Below are 18,759 nucleotides of genomic sequence, written 5' to 3'. Positions count from 1 at the left end.
TGTTGTGCAAGGCCAACCAAGAGGGCCCAGAGCAGCCCTACCCACACCTGCACACATGCATCATTTTGTGCAAACACAAACAAGTATCCTTACCCCGGTTTTTACCAGGAAAAACTTGCAGATGAGGCAAATCCTACAACAGCATCTTGAAACATTAGTCAGGCCATCTTGCAACTCTGCAGAAGTTTCTTCTGTTGCCATAGGACTGTAACCTCATGATCAAGCTTCTTGTTTTCAGCATCCTTTCAATTAACTGCTCTAAAAATAACTTATTTTCAGGACCGAGTGCAGGTTCACCTCTGACAGCATCCTTTCTGACCTTGTTGGCTTAGATTGACTGATAAATCGCACATATCTGTTGACCATTTCTAGGTATTTTTCCTAATTCTTCAGTGATTGCTAAACATTTATCAAGGGAGACCAATAATGCCTTGCAGTTGTTAGTGTAATTCCTTAATTTGCTAAGGGTCCACAATTGTCTGGACATACAAAAGGAATTATTTTCTATCCACCAATTAGCAAACCAGAAGTTCAAAAGCCTCTGTGACTGCATTAACACCGAGAATTCCTTAATCCATAAAAATTAATAGAGATTATGTTAAAGAGACTTAAATATTTAAATCCTTTGCCACATTAGTCACTCTCTTTTATGTGCAGGTAAGTCCAGCTGAAGTCCTTGGGAGCACTGTGTGTGTGTGGCAGAACAAACTAATCTCCCCAAATGAGAAATCCGAGCTTCAGACCAGCTCTCCCCCAGCAACAGTAGGGGGCTGCTTGCTCCACAGCTTTTGAGGTCTGCCTTTGCCCTCCACCGAAGCCTTTACCATATGACTTTAACATGCAGGCTTAATTGGCTTCTGAAATCCTAAGTGGAACCATTTCTAGTTGTTGGGGATGGTTGCCCCGGTTACAGGTAACTACAGTGTGCAATTAAATACAACTGACCTCATAACACCGCCCAGCTGCCAGACAGAAGTTTGGGTTTTCAGTTTTGCTTGGATCTGAAATTTGGCTTCCCGACTGTCTTATACCAGTCCCAGGACAATACTACCCCAAAGTATACACACTGCACACAGATACTTTACACTGCTCTTTTTATGGCTACATACTTTTAACTCTAGTTAATAGGTGTGTGTGAATTTAAAAGGTTTGGAACCAACTTTTTCCTCTCAACTTTAAACAAACACATTCTCAGAAACAGAAGAGATTTTAGAACAGAGTAATTATCGTTGAAGATAAAAAAAAGTTGCGTTTCAAAGATTTGCTAGAGGGTATTTTTTGAACTATACCTGCCAAAGAAAAAAAAGTTACAGAAGTGGGATTTTTTCCCCGTCTTCATTTCTCCTTTCTTCCTGGCCCCTGCATGCATCTCCCAAAATATTTGGTTTCTCTTGACGCCACAGAGACTCCTTGTGCAAGCAATCAAGGGGCAGATTTCCTATCATTAGAAAGATGAAGAACCACATTTTCTCAGACAGGTCCAAACCCAGATTCACAGCTAACCTGGGACTCATTTTCTCTGAGCAGCTCTGTTGCCACCAGCAGGAACAGCAACATCTAAATTCCTCCAACACTCAGAGACCACACTCATATTTCCATGCTGCATTTCATTGGGGTGCTTCTCTCCCTTTGAGCCCACAGATACAGAAGATACTGCCTTCCCCTCCTTGCTGGCAGAGTTTGCACAGTTCTGAGGGGCAAAGAGCACCAGCTGCAGACATACAGTTACATCCAGGAGCAGGACCATCCACATACATTCAATGTGTGTGTGTGTATATATATATATGCAACTACATAGATAAATACACACGCACACACTTCCCGCTCCCATATGATTTTGCAGAAGCAGGACAAAACACACGTCAGGAAAGTAAGAAAGCGTCTCTGAGCTCTGGAAGAAACCGCCGGAGTCTGGTCTCTCACGCAGTTGCCACCAGGGGTCAGCTGGAGCCTGGCAAATCCCCCTGCAGAGCCCAAGCCCCGCGGCTGCTGGCCCCAGCCGGCCGTGTGGCTGGGTCTGACCTCCCAGACTATTCTGATAGGAATTGAGCATAAGGCAAGGCAGCTGTGAATATGATGCTTTGAGCTAGTTTACGGTGCTACCTTTGAAGGAAACAGGTTGAAAAACAGCAAAACAAGCCATATAAGGTGAAGACGACAATTCTTTTGTGTGCAAGAGGATCTTCTGCTATAGCTTCACAGCACAAATTCAGATAGCCATGACTAGGTGTTGCACAAGTAGCAGTTCAGCACAGCACCTTTACTGGCAGATTGAAAAAATCGTAAAAATTTGTGCTGAAGTCCTAATGGCTTATCACTATTAATTTAGAATAGTTTCGTTATTATCCAGGACAGTCAGAAAATGCAAAATATCATCCTGCTCGAGACATTTGAATTGCACTCCCACACTAGTTTCACTACCTTGCAAGAATCCAGAGTAGCTGATTGCTTTGTCACTAGAGTCAATGTTATATTAGTTTAAACACAATGTGATCAAACATAGCAACGACATACTGTAAGAAAACAGATTTTATTCTGACACATTACAGTGGGCATTGCACTAATGTACAGCACAGAGCTCATGGGAAAGGTCAAACATTTTCAATGTATTTTTATCAGGCCAAGTTTTCTTCCTACTAATTTGATGTTTACAAATTGGTGTTCCTTCAGTGAAGGAGTCGTGTACAGATTCTAGTACATCATCTGGGGAATATGTTGTTCTGCTCATACAGCTAAATAAATTCTTATATTCTTTTCCAACCTTTAACAAGGATTATCCTAGAAGCTATTAAGTTACACGAAGAGTGGCGTGTTTTCATATTGGATTTTTTAGAAGCCTTGAAGACAAAAATCATGCAATACACCAAGAACAACATTTAACCCTTGTGAAGTGAGAAGTGATAGTGATGTTCATCCAAGGTGTGAGAAATTGAAGAGTCCTGACCTCTTTCTCAAATGAAGAGGAAAAAAGAACAAGAAAATGATAGATGTTTTGGTGAAAAAGCTTCAGACCTGGGAAGCCTCAAGTTGCCATTTGGGCTCCCTCTTAAAAATTGCTAAGCCTCCTACTATAAATATAGACCACTTTCTGGCTTCTTTTTCAGAATTAGCTTACTAATCAGAAAACAGAAGAAATTCAGGTAAGGACTTCTCATGGTGAGACTTGAATAGTTTGAACATTTGACTGGGTCACCTGCAGTTCACTTTCATGCAAAACGGGGAGAAAAAATATGTTAAGGTTAAATTGTGAATGCTTTGAAAGAAAAAAAGTGTGGAAGACCAATAATAATAAAAATCTTTTAGCTTTGGTGATCAGAAAATATGTGAATGGTAACACATGCAACAGAGCCTCATTTCTGGAAAACAAGTAGCTTTTAAGTAGTGCCTGCCTTGCAATTACAAGTCAAGCAGTAAACTACTTAGCTGAATAAACCAAAAATGAGAGAGCGCAGCAGGACGTGTTTCTCCATCTAATCAAGTGCTTTGCAGTCTTTGTCAGATGTGCAAAGCCAGGAGAACTGGGGCTGGGAATTCACAGAAGGCAGGGTTAGATTGATCACTAATCCAAAACTGAGCAGTCAAAGGATGGTCCGAAACATGGATCACTCCCATTGCCTAAGTACTCAGGCAAAATCTAATGACCTCATCTAGTGAGTTAGTGGCAAAGACCTTGCCTGCATTGCAAATATATTCCTGAGTGCATTAGCAACAGAAGTAGCTGGTCCCTTAAACCAAATAAAGCCACTTAATTCTATAGTCCCACTCCTGTAGACCTCAGCTGAAACAAAGACGCTGGTAGAACAAACCACTTACTCTGCCTTTTGCAGAGCAAGTCTCTATTGTAGTTCATTAAGATCTGTAATGGCTCTACAAGCTTGTATACACTAGGCATTTCATGAATAACAAATTTCTGGCAGCTGACCAATCATCTGAATATTTCAAGGCTTGGCAATATTTCAGCACACTCTCCACAGCAAAGGAGGTCATTTTCTCTCTATTCCCTGAAGTGGTAGCTTACAGTTCAGTTAAATTCCTTCAGCTGACCTTTCCATGTATTTATTTCAAATATTTATCTTTTAAATAACTTGTCAGTCTGCTCCATTTTCTGTTGAAGCAGTTACAGAAGAAACCCCCAAACCTGGGATAAGGTTCTGGTTATAGCTCATACTGTTACTGAATCCTCTCTGACAGAGGCTGATTAGAAATGACCAATTAACAGCCATCCTCCAGTCTACGGAATAGAGCTAATTAGCAAGATTGAGGCGTGCCTAGGAAACTAATGACATTTTCCCCTATTTGCATCGGAGGGGAAGCCTAGTCAGCAGTTTGGCATGAGCAGCCAAAAGACACAAGGGGTTGTCAAAAAGCAAGATGACTACTTGAAGCACAGACTGGAAACATAATATTGAGTGAAAAGAACCTTCAATATGAGAAATTGTCCCAGTATAGCACAACATCTTGCTTGGCAAGGATAATCTAGCATGGTTTCACTCAGCGTAAAGAGAACTGATCAACTGAAATAAAACTAGAGTAACTGTTAGATTGTCACATAAGAGCTTAGTAAACTCTGTGGATGTTTTTGTAATATACAGAGAGGTAAAAACATTACACTGACTGCCACTAAACTTAGCATAAAGGTACCTTCTCACTTGCTAGAGCCTTGCTGAGAAATATGCAAGATCCAAGAGAAACAGAACAAATCTCACGCCATCCTAAGCACTACCTCTTTCTGTAGGCTAGTGGTTAGATGACTTCCTTCAAAGCCTGCCTAGATAACTGCTTCACTCCAGCCCTTAATATCTTTGCAAGCAGTAGCATTGCAGGGCTTGCTTAGGTTCCATCCTGGTAGGTGCTCTGCAAACACTTTGGAAGACAAAGCTCAGAGTCCACAGTGCTTGGAATGATCAATCTACTCTCTATTTCAATGATGCTGAAATGACTAGGGATATAATAATTCAAACGATTCCCAGATGAGAGGCCTGGGGCTTCCAGAAGGACAATAGGGTCAAGAAGAGGAAGTACTGGGGACAAACATTTTAGCTGGGTGTGAGAACCCCTGCTATGTGTGATTTGTTCTTTTTTCTCCTTTAGATGCAAGTCCAGTTTGGCTAAACAGGATCAGACTGCTTTCCACTTGAATGAACAAGCAGTTTTGTAATAAGAAACACCCCTCCGTAATTTCTATGAAGCTGTAGGACTGACCAAAATCATTTTGCTATTGTTAAAACTACTAAAATAGGATTCTTTTTTGACTGTTTTTGCTGACTTATGAAATGTTTTTTGCCCAGTAATAAGAGAAACTGTCACTTAGGACTGGAAATTCCCACAGTTGAACTGAAAAAGGCAAAATCTTTTAAAGATCATGCCTCATACAAAAATATTTAACAATTAACAGGCTCAAGTTTCTTGTGCATTTTTCTAAATATTGCAGTTGTTTTGCGAAGACCACTGTGAACACAGCTGTGCCAAACCAACAAACAGTTCAGACCATTGTTGGTATTTTGGCAAAACTATCTTACAGAAAAGCACGAAAGCCAGCTGGGTTTGAAACTGCAGATTCAAGCTTTAAAGCTTTGAGGAATGGAGTATATAAAAATAAAAAGACTTTATTCTGCCATATTTCCTCATGCCAGTAACAGTCCTGTGAGACCACTCTCAGCAGGGGATATATCCAGACTGCAGGGCAGATATGCTCCAGGAGGAATAGGGAAAGACAGCCAATGCATGTTGAGGGGACAGCCCAGGGCTGGAATGCAACCTGGGAATACACTGAAAGTCCCAAGTTTTAGGTATATTCATGGACCCTAAGTCCATTAATGGAGAACAGTAGCACTCAACACATACTGGCAACAAGATCTGCCATGGAATATGTTGTACCATCCTGCCCTATGCTGCACTGTTATTTGCAAGTAGTCCAGTGGTTTCAGCGGCTGTTTTCAGCAGCTTTAGCTACAGAATCAAAATACCCTTTGCAAGTAAATATATCAAAACTAGATTTATCAACCACATCAGCGCACAAAACCATCCAGAATGCTCTAAAGCATACCAAAGTGCCTGGCTGAGCAGTCACTGTGTATTAGTACACAGCCATACTAACCATATTTGCAGTTCACTGCTGTGTAAAGCACCTTGAAGAGCAAGATTCAAAGCACAAAGTGTGCTGTGCAGCAACTGCCTGTGGGACTCCTAATAAAACACCGCTCATTGAGTTTAGGCCATTAGCAAGTCTGTCTAGTGACTGGACAGAAACAGATGGACACAATAAGATCCCTAGCTGGTGCCACGTCTTAGAGATGATGCCATGGTAGCAAAGGGTGGCATACAAGTTGTAGTCAGTTGGTCAGTATTCCTGTCACCAGCACCAATGAACAGAGTATGGACTCCTCCATCCCACTGGAAAGCAGATAAATGTAAGGGTTTAAGACAAGTTCAGTTTTGATAGGCAGTTTTTTCCTTCTGAGAACATGCTAACAGATGCATATATGATGACTGAAGATGCTATTTTTCCCCATGGCAAGAGTCCTTCTGATATTTCTAGTGGAGTTACCTGCCCCATACCTCACCTGCTGGAAAGAATCACGCAAACAGAGCTCATCTGCTTCAGTGCCCAGTCCACCAGTCCAAATTACCAATTTGCCAGAGAGTGTCATCACAAAATCACTGCAGACTATGTGAGATGCACATCATGTATGTAGACCCAGTGGATTACTGGCACCACTGACAGTCCTGGTGGTCGGCAGAGATTTTAGTGTTTTCTATAATGAGCAAGACAAGTCACCAGCTAGACCTAATAAAAGCCAGTCCTCATAAGGAGAGCAACATTGATGCCAATATTCAAAGCACTAGGGAGTACACTTTTTTTTTAATAGGAGAGGACAAGAAAACATGATGCAATTTGTGTTGAGGGAAACCGATATTCTGCTGTGATGTTTGATCTGGCAAGAAACTACATTTCCTTCCTGCAAGCTGGCTAAACACAGGGAATGCCATGCACAGATAGTCTCAATTAAGCTATCTTTTCCAAGCTGTAAAACATCACTCGGCACACAAAACAGCAGAAAACACATTGGATTCCTCTCCATCTGCACAGGCATATATAGTAATTCAGACTCACACAATTTACAAGACAACAGGAAAAACAAACATACGTTTTATGTATGTTTAGGACCGCCTTACCATGTATTGGCTACTGGCTGCTTTCATTTTCAAAATGAATTGGCAGTGGCAACCTGAGCATCCTGCCTTCAGATGAACTGAAATCTGGAGCTAACAAGTTCATTAATCATAGCCTGTGTTACCCCAAATAGAGCACACAAACAACAGAATTGCAACAGGGTGTTAGGCAATTAGCATATACCAAAAAAAAGTCACATACCTACTGCTTTAGCTCCTAGTCACGGAATTAAATTAAGCAATGCATTTTTAGAGCTGATGCAATACCTTTTTATAAGCTTTAAAACTGACAGCATCTTGGAGGCTGACATATAATTTAAGCAATAGGTTACCTAAAATTATAGCAGTCCATGGCATATTAAGTTATTCTACAGCACTTGTGATCTGATGAAGCTGATTGCATCAGTAGCCCTGACAAAGTAATATGCATGCAAAGTTTCAGACTGCTGCAAGACTGAAAAAGGTAAGCTTTCACCAACTGTCACAACAAAAGTCTTCTTACTCGATATTTCATGTTTTCTGCCCATTCTGCCTATGGCTATTTCCACAAATGTTTGGGTTTAAAATCCCACTGATGGCTGTTGAAATTAAGAGAGACTAGACCAATGCCTAGCCAAAAAGAAGAGCTATTTGTGAAGTGTGCCAGTTCACTCACTACAGCTACACATGGGTACAGTCATCAGACCAGACTTAGCATATGTAGGGAAAGGAACAGAAATACAAGGAAAGAAGAAAGTGTGCAGGTAGGTATATAGTATGGCACAAACGTGGGGTCTTTATCTAGTACTAAGTCTGAAAGCTTTTGAGTTTGCATATGGGTTCTTCAATTGACCAGCCTCCAACAGGAGATACAGGGAACCTGAAATTTTGCTGGTTAAGTAGAGAGCACACAAACTGATTTGGGAGACTAATTACATTAGTAACCCCTTTACAGCCAACTACTTCTTCCACAGTATTATTGCACTGGCACTGGTCAGCAAGGAAAACACATACAATAAGATGAAATGCAAGTTATTACCTATTAAGCAGAAATTTAGTTCTGTATTTTTTCCTCTTGTATAACTAGAGCCTACGTGATTAGTACCACTCAATGATAAGAAGAAAATCACGTTCAAATTCACTTTGATCAGCAGCACTTTTCCTTTACATGAGAAAAAGTTCACTGTGGGTTTAGCTAGTGCTTTTGAGATAAACAGAGAATTCCCCTGAAAAGTTGCTGGAAAGTTTGTACGGAACCAAGCCAATATTCAGCTAAAATTAATATTTAGAATTAAGATACGGGTGCTTCAACATTTACTCTCCTCTAGATTTTATGCATTAGAACTATAAATACAAATTTCATAAAATAAGCAGCATTCTTGTAGATGTTTCCAGGAATTTCATCCTTGAAAATGGCCTATTTTAGCTGCATCTTTGTTACTGTGAAGCTGAACCTGAGAACTGCCCTGTTCTGAGTATCCCACCTATTCCACATTCATGGCATGTTAAGCTTATCTTGCCTGACCTGGACACAGTCAGGGCAGAACTGGGGAAAGCCCAGGTATCACATCTATTCCATGAGCCTTTTGACACACCCATTGTTTCCTTACAGCACTTGCCTTGGCTTTGATATATGCATAGCATATGAAACTACGGGCTTTCTGTGAAGAGCAATGCTTGACTTGCCCATTTGTCCAGAAATGCCCTTTGGCAAAAAATGGGATAGAGATCCCAGGCCAAAAACCAGTCTTTAGGGCTCTTTCTCAGGTCTCCTGTCTACCTGCATGTGATAGCACAGGATGAATAAGTAACAGCCACCTGCCATGCTTAGACTACCTAAGAGCCCTCACAGGCCATATTCCTCCCTACAGTCTGGGGCCATGAGGTACCTGTGGAGACCACAGAAAGCACCTTATCAGTCTGACCTCTGATGACATTGCCTAAATGTTTTCTTCTTTAGAGAGAACCTGTCAGCCTGTTGCACCCAGTGCTCAGTAATAGCAGAAGAAAAACAGATGCTCCCAGAAGCAAGGGTGCTGTAGAGACTTCCACAAAAGGCAGGAAAGATGGAGCACAAAATCTGTAGTCCTTCCCAACAGAACTGAGCCAAAATACAAAACATGTGGCAGATGTTATTCCTGACAAGATCCTTTGCTCTCCTCAGATAAACAAATGTTAGAGAAAGCATAGACCTTTATTTCCAGCCCTCAAGCAAAAACAGTAGCAGAATTTCTAACAGAACTTATTTCAAGGCTGTCTTTGAACTGGCTCTTTCTTCTTTGTAGTATTAAGGAATGCACATGTCTATCTCAGCAGTCATATGAGCACCCTATGAACTGCTTTTGTATCTAATCACAATAACTTACTGTAGATTTATATGCAGTCAGACAGATTCCCCTCTTGTTTATGGCAGGACTAGCACTTTATCCCTTTAAGCAATAACCTAGGGCTCAAACTTCCTCTCAAAAACCTCATAGAATACAGCTAGTTTCAGTTTAGGAAATACTAGGTGATCTATACTAGGATCTAACTGACAGTCTACCAAGACTCAAGTCTCATGTAATCCTGACCTTAGCCAGAGATGAGATCAGCCTATTCCCTTTCAAAACTTGGCACAAGCAACTTCAACACAGTAGGATGCAACTTTCTTAACTACTAACACGAAAAACCTGAAAGCACTTGAACAAATGCTGGTAAGAAACTGACAGAAGGTGTTGGCAGAAAATGACTTTCCCGACCATCAAATTTCAATTGAGAAAACAAAAGTATAAATCCAAGATGCAGTATTAAGAGACGTCATCTGAGCAATAGCTGTATTTTAAGACAGCTGATGGAGACAAAATGGGATTCAATTGTGACATACAGCTGACAAACTCAAGCAGATGTTTTGGTAAAAACATCTGTACTACAGCCCATACGATACAGTAAGGGACATTTTAAAAATGAAAAGGATATACCACCTGCCTGGGGAAAAAAGAAAAAAACAGAACTGTAGTGCAGTGACCACATTCCTTCCAAGCTTTTGGAAAATTCACATAATCTGGATTGAAAACCTCTATTTCACAACTGAGCCTGTGATGTGGACATGCTAGAGAAAGACATTAGTTCATTTAGTTTAGCGTAGAACTGATCAAAAGGAAAGAGAAGTAAAACTTACTGAAAGGTGCTTGCCGCAAAATGCGGAACATTGGCTTACACAAATATCCAGCAATTCACAACTCAGACCATTAGGTTACACATATAGACTAGAAGACCAGTCCCAATGCAGTGTTGTTATAAGTATATATTACTCTTTTTACATATTACCTGTTTCAGAAACATGAGCCCTTTTGCTTCTTCACATATGACACCCAAAAAAAATCAGGTCACTTAAACATCCGTTTAGTAGCAACATTCATTAAAACATAGAAAAACAGAACAGATAATTTGGCTTCCCAGTATTCCCAGCTGTTCAATGACAGGGAGCAAGCCATCATTAACCACATATTTTGGCAGTGCTACCAAAATAGTAAACCTTTTTTTCTTTGATAAACAGCATCTACATCTTCTTCAATACACATGAAGCTGTTTTAGATATGGCACAATGATATCTGTCATCCACGAATCAATGACAAGTTTTGCAAGGAGCACCTTTTATTAAAGAAAAAGAGTCTTCTGTGCCCAAGAGAATAGCACAAAACACTCAGGATGGAAAATAAAAACTCTGGATTCACAGCCACTTCTCTCTAAGGGGACCCGGATACCCCTTACTTCAGTCATTCACTTCTCTCCATTTGGGCAGAAGATTCATGACATTCTACTTGGGGACTTGTAGCAGATGTCCTCACCGTGTCCCTTGACCCCCTTTCATTATAGGGAAGACTACATTTTATTTTCCAGAAGGCCTCATCCTAAGACAACATAGACACTGAGCAGTAGTGTGTAGTTTTTTCCTCACAAACCCATTTCAAAAGTTCCCCCTCCCAGTTAAGGGAGGAAAGAGGAGTCAATTATAATATTTTAAGGAGAGGCTCTTGGATTCCTCTCAGCCCCAGGCCCTTCCATTACAGAGAGGGCTTGCCAGCACAGAGGAAGCCAGCAGAAACACTGTCCATGCATTCCTGGGACAGAGTGACTTCTTTTTGTGAGATCCTGGTGGCAATTAGCATCAGATGTCTAGTGCAGAACAACCATGACAGGGACAAACGCTCTTTTGTCTATCTATCTTAGTAACTTGGTTACTATCTTTGTGGCTTCAACTAGTACAATACGTGAATTCATTATGGTGGCCCATGCACTTCTACTATGAATAGCAGCATTTCTCCTCTCAGTACCTCTGAGAAGGGGTACATTACCTTTACTTAGGCAGAGGAACAGAGAGGATAGATGTCTTGACCAGAGTGACAGAAAAGGTCTACAGGGAGAAGTTAAGTCCAGAGACCAAGCTGACCACCTTAGCCCAGACAGGCTTTCCCCTTTGTATACCAAAGACACTCCATACATCCAAGGATGTTTTTCCTTCTGTAGGGGATTTTACAAGCTGCTTAATATACTGAAGTTAAAATGGAAATAGGGAGCTTCTACTTTATTAGTTTCTCTTTTTATAGCACTGAATCCTCAGTTGATTAGAAATTATTTTTTGTTAGTCAAAGGTTTTATGGCCATCGTGGGTATTTGGCAACTCTTGGGATAAGGTCATTTCTATCAGCCCATCCCTCCCTCCCTCCCCCCCATTTATAGTGCATCCATCACAGCAGTACCTAAGCACAAGCTGTCACCTGACTAATGGCCTGTGGCTTTCAGATTCCATAGCAATTTAAAGACACATCAGCATACACCTCTGTCACTGCAGTGATGCAGTGCATTTAATACACAGCACCCACAGAGCATGCTCTGCTAGCTTTTTGCACAAGGTCAGGATGATCTGCACCAGACCTCCTGATCCCCATGCCTTAGAGTTTCTACACAGTAGTTAAGATCATTTCTCCACAGAGTACAAGTAAGTTACTCAAGGTTTAAGTGGTTTTCCTACAGAGGAAGAGGAAAAACCCACCCACTCCAAACAAGGGTGCTAATGGCAGTGAGAGCTAGTTTCACCCTGCCCCTTCACAAGCAGGAAGGGGCAGCTAGCACACATAGCAGACAGGAGGTGGCTGAATCAGCAGCATCTGCATCAGCAGCATCTGCATTTAATTGAACTGTGCATCCTTCTCCCAGCAAGCAAGGGTGCGCCCAGGCCACTGGGGTGGCTCAGGACACCAAGCTGTCCTCCACACAATCTGAATTGTTCAGTAATACACAAGACAAAACTCTTCTGGTATGCTGCCTTTCACAGACAGCACCCCCCACCCTTTCTTCTCTGCCTTCCCAGCCACATGGTTATTTGGTATTCAGCCCCTTTGTCTCCTTGCTCAAGTCTACTCACATAATTGGCAGTGGAACAATTTCCAACTGAAACTCCAGCCATTAACATACAGAAAGCAGAACACATTTAGAGTGCTTCGCTGCTCTGCTTGGGGGAAAGGAAACATTAGTTCCAGGAAGACTTAACAAGAATAGAAGAACGAGAATGGCTTTGAACTGAATCGAGGCATTTACATCTTGTTCCCCCCTTTTATTATATATAACAGCAGGATTCTAACTATTACCCTAAAAAAAAAAAAGACATGGACAGCCCTTACAAAACACCTAGAAAATGACTATTGCAGTCTTCAGCTGGATGCTTATATCTGCACTGAAATACTCAGGCATTGTAATCACAGAATAATCAGTATTCTCATCTGCATTATAAACTGATCTCGCATTCATCAGATCAAAGCAAGTGCTTAGCCTGTGAGTTTATGCAGTGCTGTAATATATTCTATTTCTCTTGATCCATCTGTCAGCACATTTCTGCTATTTACAAAGTATGGATGGCTACACAAGGATCTGAACAGAGGGGCTGGATTTCTTCATCCTCATGGGGAATCAGATGAAACAGTTTGTTTTACTGTCATGCTTCTCTTTCCACCTGTCTTGGCAGAAGATCACTATATGATGTACAAGTACCAGCACCTTTGCAGATACTTTTTGCAAAGTTGTCTCAGTGACTTCTCACAACCCATGAACTGGACACTATCTCGGAGTGTAGTACCTTCCTTTTGTCTATTTGAAATACATTCCTTCCAGCTATCAGCATCCTGATAAGATCAGGTTATTGCTACCATCAATCGCTCCCCATTCTCTATTTCTCCACCAGAACTTTTTATTTGAAGTCATATAGTAGTTTTGTGTCTTTGAGCCTCATTCTGTTTTTGTCAGGTCTAGAACACGTGGATGGCCACCTCTTTCCACAAAGGAAAACTTTGAACTTTTATGAATTACAGACAGTAAGAAGTGTTCTGCTGTTTCAGCATCTTCCTGCCCCCTCCTCCCCTCTTTTTGCAGTCATTTAATTGCAGAGTCAAGGCCTTTCACTCAGCTGGGGCTTTCCTTCAAGAAGCTCACACACCGCTGCACACAAGACAGGATACCAGCCAGCTTTGCAGCCTTCTCTACACCAATACACACATACAGGTTTCCTACTCAAAGCACTGTTTCCTGAGGAAACAATTGCTGCTTTCTAAAGGCGACTTACCATCACACAAAGTTATTTTCTTTGTTCAAACGCTCACAGGAAACTTATCAGTTCACCCCACAACTATTTACCTTACAGGTCTGCAATCCTGCAAATACCACAACACTGAGGGTAGAGCCCAGCCTCCTAAGAGGGAGCTGCGGTAGGGAGAGGGAAGAGCAATGAACACGGCTTGGAGTCAGCTGGCAAGGATGCTTGCACCATGATTACACAGATTTGGAGGTTCATCTGCCCAACAGAGCTATTTACAGTTTTAGGATGTCACCTGTGCAGACTGCAAATGGAGATACTATAGAACTAGCTTTGTTTTCCAATCCTTACAAGTCTTCATCCCCCACTGAAAGAGTATGGCTAACAGATTGCCCATGCAGTTTGGTCTGAGGAAAGAGACCTATGGCCTGACTGTTTTGATGCTGCCCATCTGCCCTGCAGGCAGCCTTGTCCTCTCTCCTGCCAGTCCCCCACAACTCCCAGCTCTCCAGGAGCACAGATGCTGTTCATTAGTGGTTCACTGCAACAAGACCCACATGGGAGCACTGCGCTACAGCAACACAGGCAAGCAAAAGCCACCCCACTCCACATCACCACTGCATACCACTGCACGTTACAGGGGTATCAGCACTGCCACAAGATAGCCTTGTACACACACTATTACAAGTGAGGTGCTCTAGAGCCAACTGATAAAATTCCTTTCCATAACTGCAGTTCAGGAATTCCATATCTATCCATCTTCCTTATCAAACTCATTCCACCCAGACACATCAGTTAAGGTGCTGCTTGAACTGGGACATGAATACCAAAAGCAGCTGAAAGTAGGCTTCAGACAAAAACGAAGCCACAGATTTAACTGTGAAATGGCTGCATAGAAAGCTTCAATAGCTTCCCCCATCTATAAAAAAAAAAAACAAGCACACCTACATTTACACAAAGAAATGTCAAGCTACTTTCAAAGTGTGTTAAAAATATCACGAAGGACATCAAGGTTTTCAATTTTTACTTTTATATTTTAAAACATTTTCAACTCTCTAAAGGAAACTTCAGTTATCACTCGCAAGATACTTTACACAGTTCAATTGATCTTATTCTTTTTCAAACCACTACAATTTCTGGATAAGAAAACTAAGTAAACAAACATTTACCCAATACTCCAGGAGTAGGAATATGTTTAAATAAGTAAACGTAAATCCAAGTTGCAAGAGCAAAGATGGAAAGTGAATCACATTTATCACAACCTTAGATTAAATGGGTTTTCCCAAGTTTACTGCTACATTTTTGTCAGGCTGCATTTAGTCTAACCTCTTGGTTAAAGTTTTTTATTTAAGAATGAGAGAGGAAAAACCTTGAATGCGCTCATTAATCCTGGTTTACTTAAGCCATCATATGGATTATACTACAGTTCTCACCAACATTCAGATACCCTTCCTAACCAAACTTTAAAAAAAGACCCTCATTGAGACCCATTGTAATTACCAGTTGTGTTTCAGGAAGGTTAGAAGGGAAAAGGGCAAGAAGCTATTATCCAGCAAAACTTACCTCCTCTATCTTCCATCACAGCAGACAGTTTCCTTGCTCTTCAGGAGATGCTGAACTGCCTCCACAAGTTGGCAGACTGAACCCTCTAACCTCAACTGCAAGACCCCTGACAACAAGACCCCCAGGTATCCCACCTGCTGTTCCTTATGACCTCACTCCCACATTATTGCATCACTGCAATCAGCTGAGGTCATCAGCGGTGCAAGCCAAGCGTAGGGCTAGGAGTACTCCCTCCTTTTCCCTACTGCTGAAGACAAAGGGTTTGGAGAGAAGTAAATCCTGAAGTCTTTGTTATAAATCTATTGAAATTTAATTTCTACGGAGATGAGTTCATTTGGCCCTGAAGTTCCAGTGCATGGTTAGTCCAGGAGGTCAGCTTGGTTATGATAGTTGGTCATGTTGTTCCTGCTCTAATGTAATCTTTTTGTGTCTATAGCACCTTTCTTTTTTATTTTTTTCACGTCAACATCATCCAACAAGTCAATTTATGCAACCAAACACACAGGATGTGTCTGTCACTGAGTTTCTGAAATCTATTTGAACTAGTCAGTCTTCAACCACTTTTATAGGGTAACTGCTGACTCTTGCTAATGTTACGCATCACTTTTTTACTTTATTAAATATAAATCAATATTAAATATAAACAAAATTAAATACAATATGGCAGATAATATAATCACATATATTTCGATACACTTCTATAATTTAAGTGTCTGTAGCATTTTATAGCTTTTAATTTTCTTTGTATGGGTTATTTATCTCAAAATTCTGCTTTTTCTTTTTCCTTCTTTTCAAAAAAAGTCCTGATAGTTTTCCTATCCGTGAGATAATTAAATTAGATTTTCCAGTCCAGGTGTTTTCACTGACCTGTGCCCTTACTTTCTCAGTTTTTCTCTCTGAAATCCCAAACCTGTTATAATTTAATTCTATTTAATTTAGACCAAATCAACACATGATGGCTTGATCCAAAGTTATTTCCAATGGTGATAACTCAGTTGACCTCCTTCAATTCCCTGACCAGACTGGATAGTCATGTATGATTAGGTATCACCTACATGATTACAGCTTTCACAAATATTTTCTTACAAGAGGCTGTTCTCTGACAGTCCTACCATCTCAATAAACAATTCTGCTAATGGTGTACAATGAAGATGGAAATGAATTTCAACCTTTTTACTAGTTCATTCTGCCACTCTACCAGGAATTCAGTGGTAGTAAAATCTTTGGTTTTGTCATTAACATGCATGCATGTATCTTTTATCATATGAAGCAAACAGTCTGATAAGCATTCCACCTACCTTTTGGGAAAGATTTCTGTAGTATATTTCAGCTCCACATTGGCTCTGAATTTGCTCGTCCTATGGATTTGAGTCTTGTGGTGAAGTGAATTTGAGGTCTAAGAAAATGCAGTCTGGGACTGTGAATTCTCTATATAGTTTAACACCTGTAGTTACACAAAATTAGACTTCTCTCTTTAACCTCATCTCTTACTTTCACAAGGCATATAAGAAGGTTATGAGTCTTTGGAGACTATCTCTGACAGCTTTTGGCTGCATCAGCCAATGGGCACGTAATCTAATAAGGTCTGGGAACTAGATGAAAAATAGATAGTCATCATCTTTATGTGATGCTTATTTCCGTAGGAAAAGAAACAAAACAAACAACGGGGTGGAATATCTTAACATAAAGTACTTTTATGAGGTCCCTTTAGAATCTAGTCTATATTAGAATCACAGTGAGATGGACCAGTGTACAGTAACTCATCTCTGTTTGTTATCAAAAACCTGGGGTGAAAGGAAAGCCAAGTACAGAGGATAGCTAATGGGGACTTTCTGTGGTGGTGAGATAGGGATTTGTGTTAGAGTAACTGTGGTTTCTACTTGTAGTTTTATTTGTGCTGTTCACTTGGAAAATACTCATCAAGCACTCCCTTATGGCTCTTCTGTACAGTTTGAGTTTCCCAGTCTCTCAGCATCCAGCTGCTAGACATATGTGGTAACTAACACAAAGGCTGTTAAAATGTACTTTGCATGCATGAAGGAGGCATTATGACACTGAGGTTTGCTTTCAGCTGGGCTCTAAATTTGTACGTGCATGTGAGTGACTGTGAAGTGCTGCACATTCTCAGAGCAGCAGACCGTCCTATTCACAGTTTTTGTTCACGTCCAAAAGGTTGCAAAGAAGTCTGAGCATATGCACAGCTGTAAGTATTCATCACCCTAATGAGGGATAATGGTATGCACTGTCATCGGTTGGTAGGAACACACAGGTATAAACAAGCCCAACTGATTTTTCTTTCCAAGTGAGGCAAGAGCATGTGGATAAAGAAGCTTGTGTACTTAGGCATCAGAATGAGGAAATGGGAAAGAAAAAGAAAAAGAAAAAGAAAAAGCTCAAAACAAGTAATCAAGTGTCTCTAATGAACTACCAAGCCCAAACCCAACCAAAACTCTTCAAACTGACATTATATCTTTTAGCTCCAGAATAGTATAACACAACTTCTCTTTAAAGTATGGAACTAGTCCAGGCCTTTTTTATTTCTTCCCTGACTGAGATAATTCCATTCAGTGTTCAATCTAATACCATTTTTGGCAGATACATTATGCTAAAAAGGAATCTTTAAGTCTTGTCTTCCTTATGTGAAAAAATAGTGTATTACCCAACCTAAAGAAATCTATATGATATCAATCAAAATGAAAGCCAGTTAGTTCATAATTTGAACATGTTAACAGGCAAAGATGACATCCTGTTCTTAGGATACAATGAAGAGGCTTTGAGATAGGCACAAATGCAAGTTAAGCATTAGTAAACTCATTTAAAAATGAGTTTCAAATTCTCAGGATTTGATGACTTGGCTTGGAAAACTACTGGGTATTTCAGTATCACAAGACTCTCAGGAATGTTTGCAGACATTTGAAAGGTAACTGTGATATTTCTGGCAGCAAAATTGAAAAGAAATATCCTGCAAGCGCTCTGTTCTTGCAATAGTTATAGTTCCATTTTGCTGGAGAAGAGCTATAGAGCAGCATTGGCTAGACTTTGGTGATGCTACTTTCTGAGCTGGCTGAATTTCCAGCTGAATGTCATGTCATGCTTGCTATTTCAATTATTTTAGATTTAGGTAAAAGCAACTGGCTGGCATTCACTACAGACATTCAAATTCTCAGGTCTCTAATGAAAAGTGGAACAAAACTACCACTATTTGTTTTCTCACTGGAATGCCTGGCAGATGTAACTAAAGGTTTTAATAGATTTTTTTTTCTTTTTATTAGATTTTTTCTGGTTTTGTTTTGTTTTGTTTTGTTTTTTCAATTAAAGAATGGAGTCTTTCCTTTAGAACCAAATAAATGTCTCTATCTTGGCTGTCCGTGTGGTGCCCCAAAAGGGAAGATGAGAAGTCTCACCAGACCCTCCTGAACTGAGGGCTGTGCATGTCATTAGGAAAAGCAAGTTGTGGAGAGAGCTTTCTCCACAGAAAT

The 18,759-nt window shown here is 40.5% G+C and overlaps 1 long non-coding RNA gene across 8 annotated transcripts in view; it reads right to left on the bottom strand.

Moving 5' to 3' along the window:
- LOC308194510 overlaps positions 1–15,408 on the bottom strand; it is a 137,140-nt gene extending 121,732 nt beyond the window's left edge. For all 8 annotated transcript variants that reach the window (XR_013950621.1, XR_013950622.1, XR_013950623.1 and 5 more), the window contains exon 1: positions 15,281–15,408. This is a non-coding gene — a long non-coding RNA (uncharacterized lncRNA). The remainder of the gene's footprint in view (positions 1–15,280) is intronic.
- Positions 15,409–18,759: the final 3,351 nt, after the last annotated feature.

This window comes from Anser brachyrhynchus (assembly GCF_964034855.1).
Source record: "Anser brachyrhynchus genome assembly, chromosome: 4".
In the NCBI taxonomy this organism is placed as follows: domain Eukaryota; kingdom Metazoa; phylum Chordata; class Aves; order Anseriformes; family Anatidae; genus Anser; species Anser brachyrhynchus.
The sequence above is the reverse complement of the archived record's forward strand: the minus strand, read 5'-3'. Positions and strand labels throughout refer to the sequence as shown.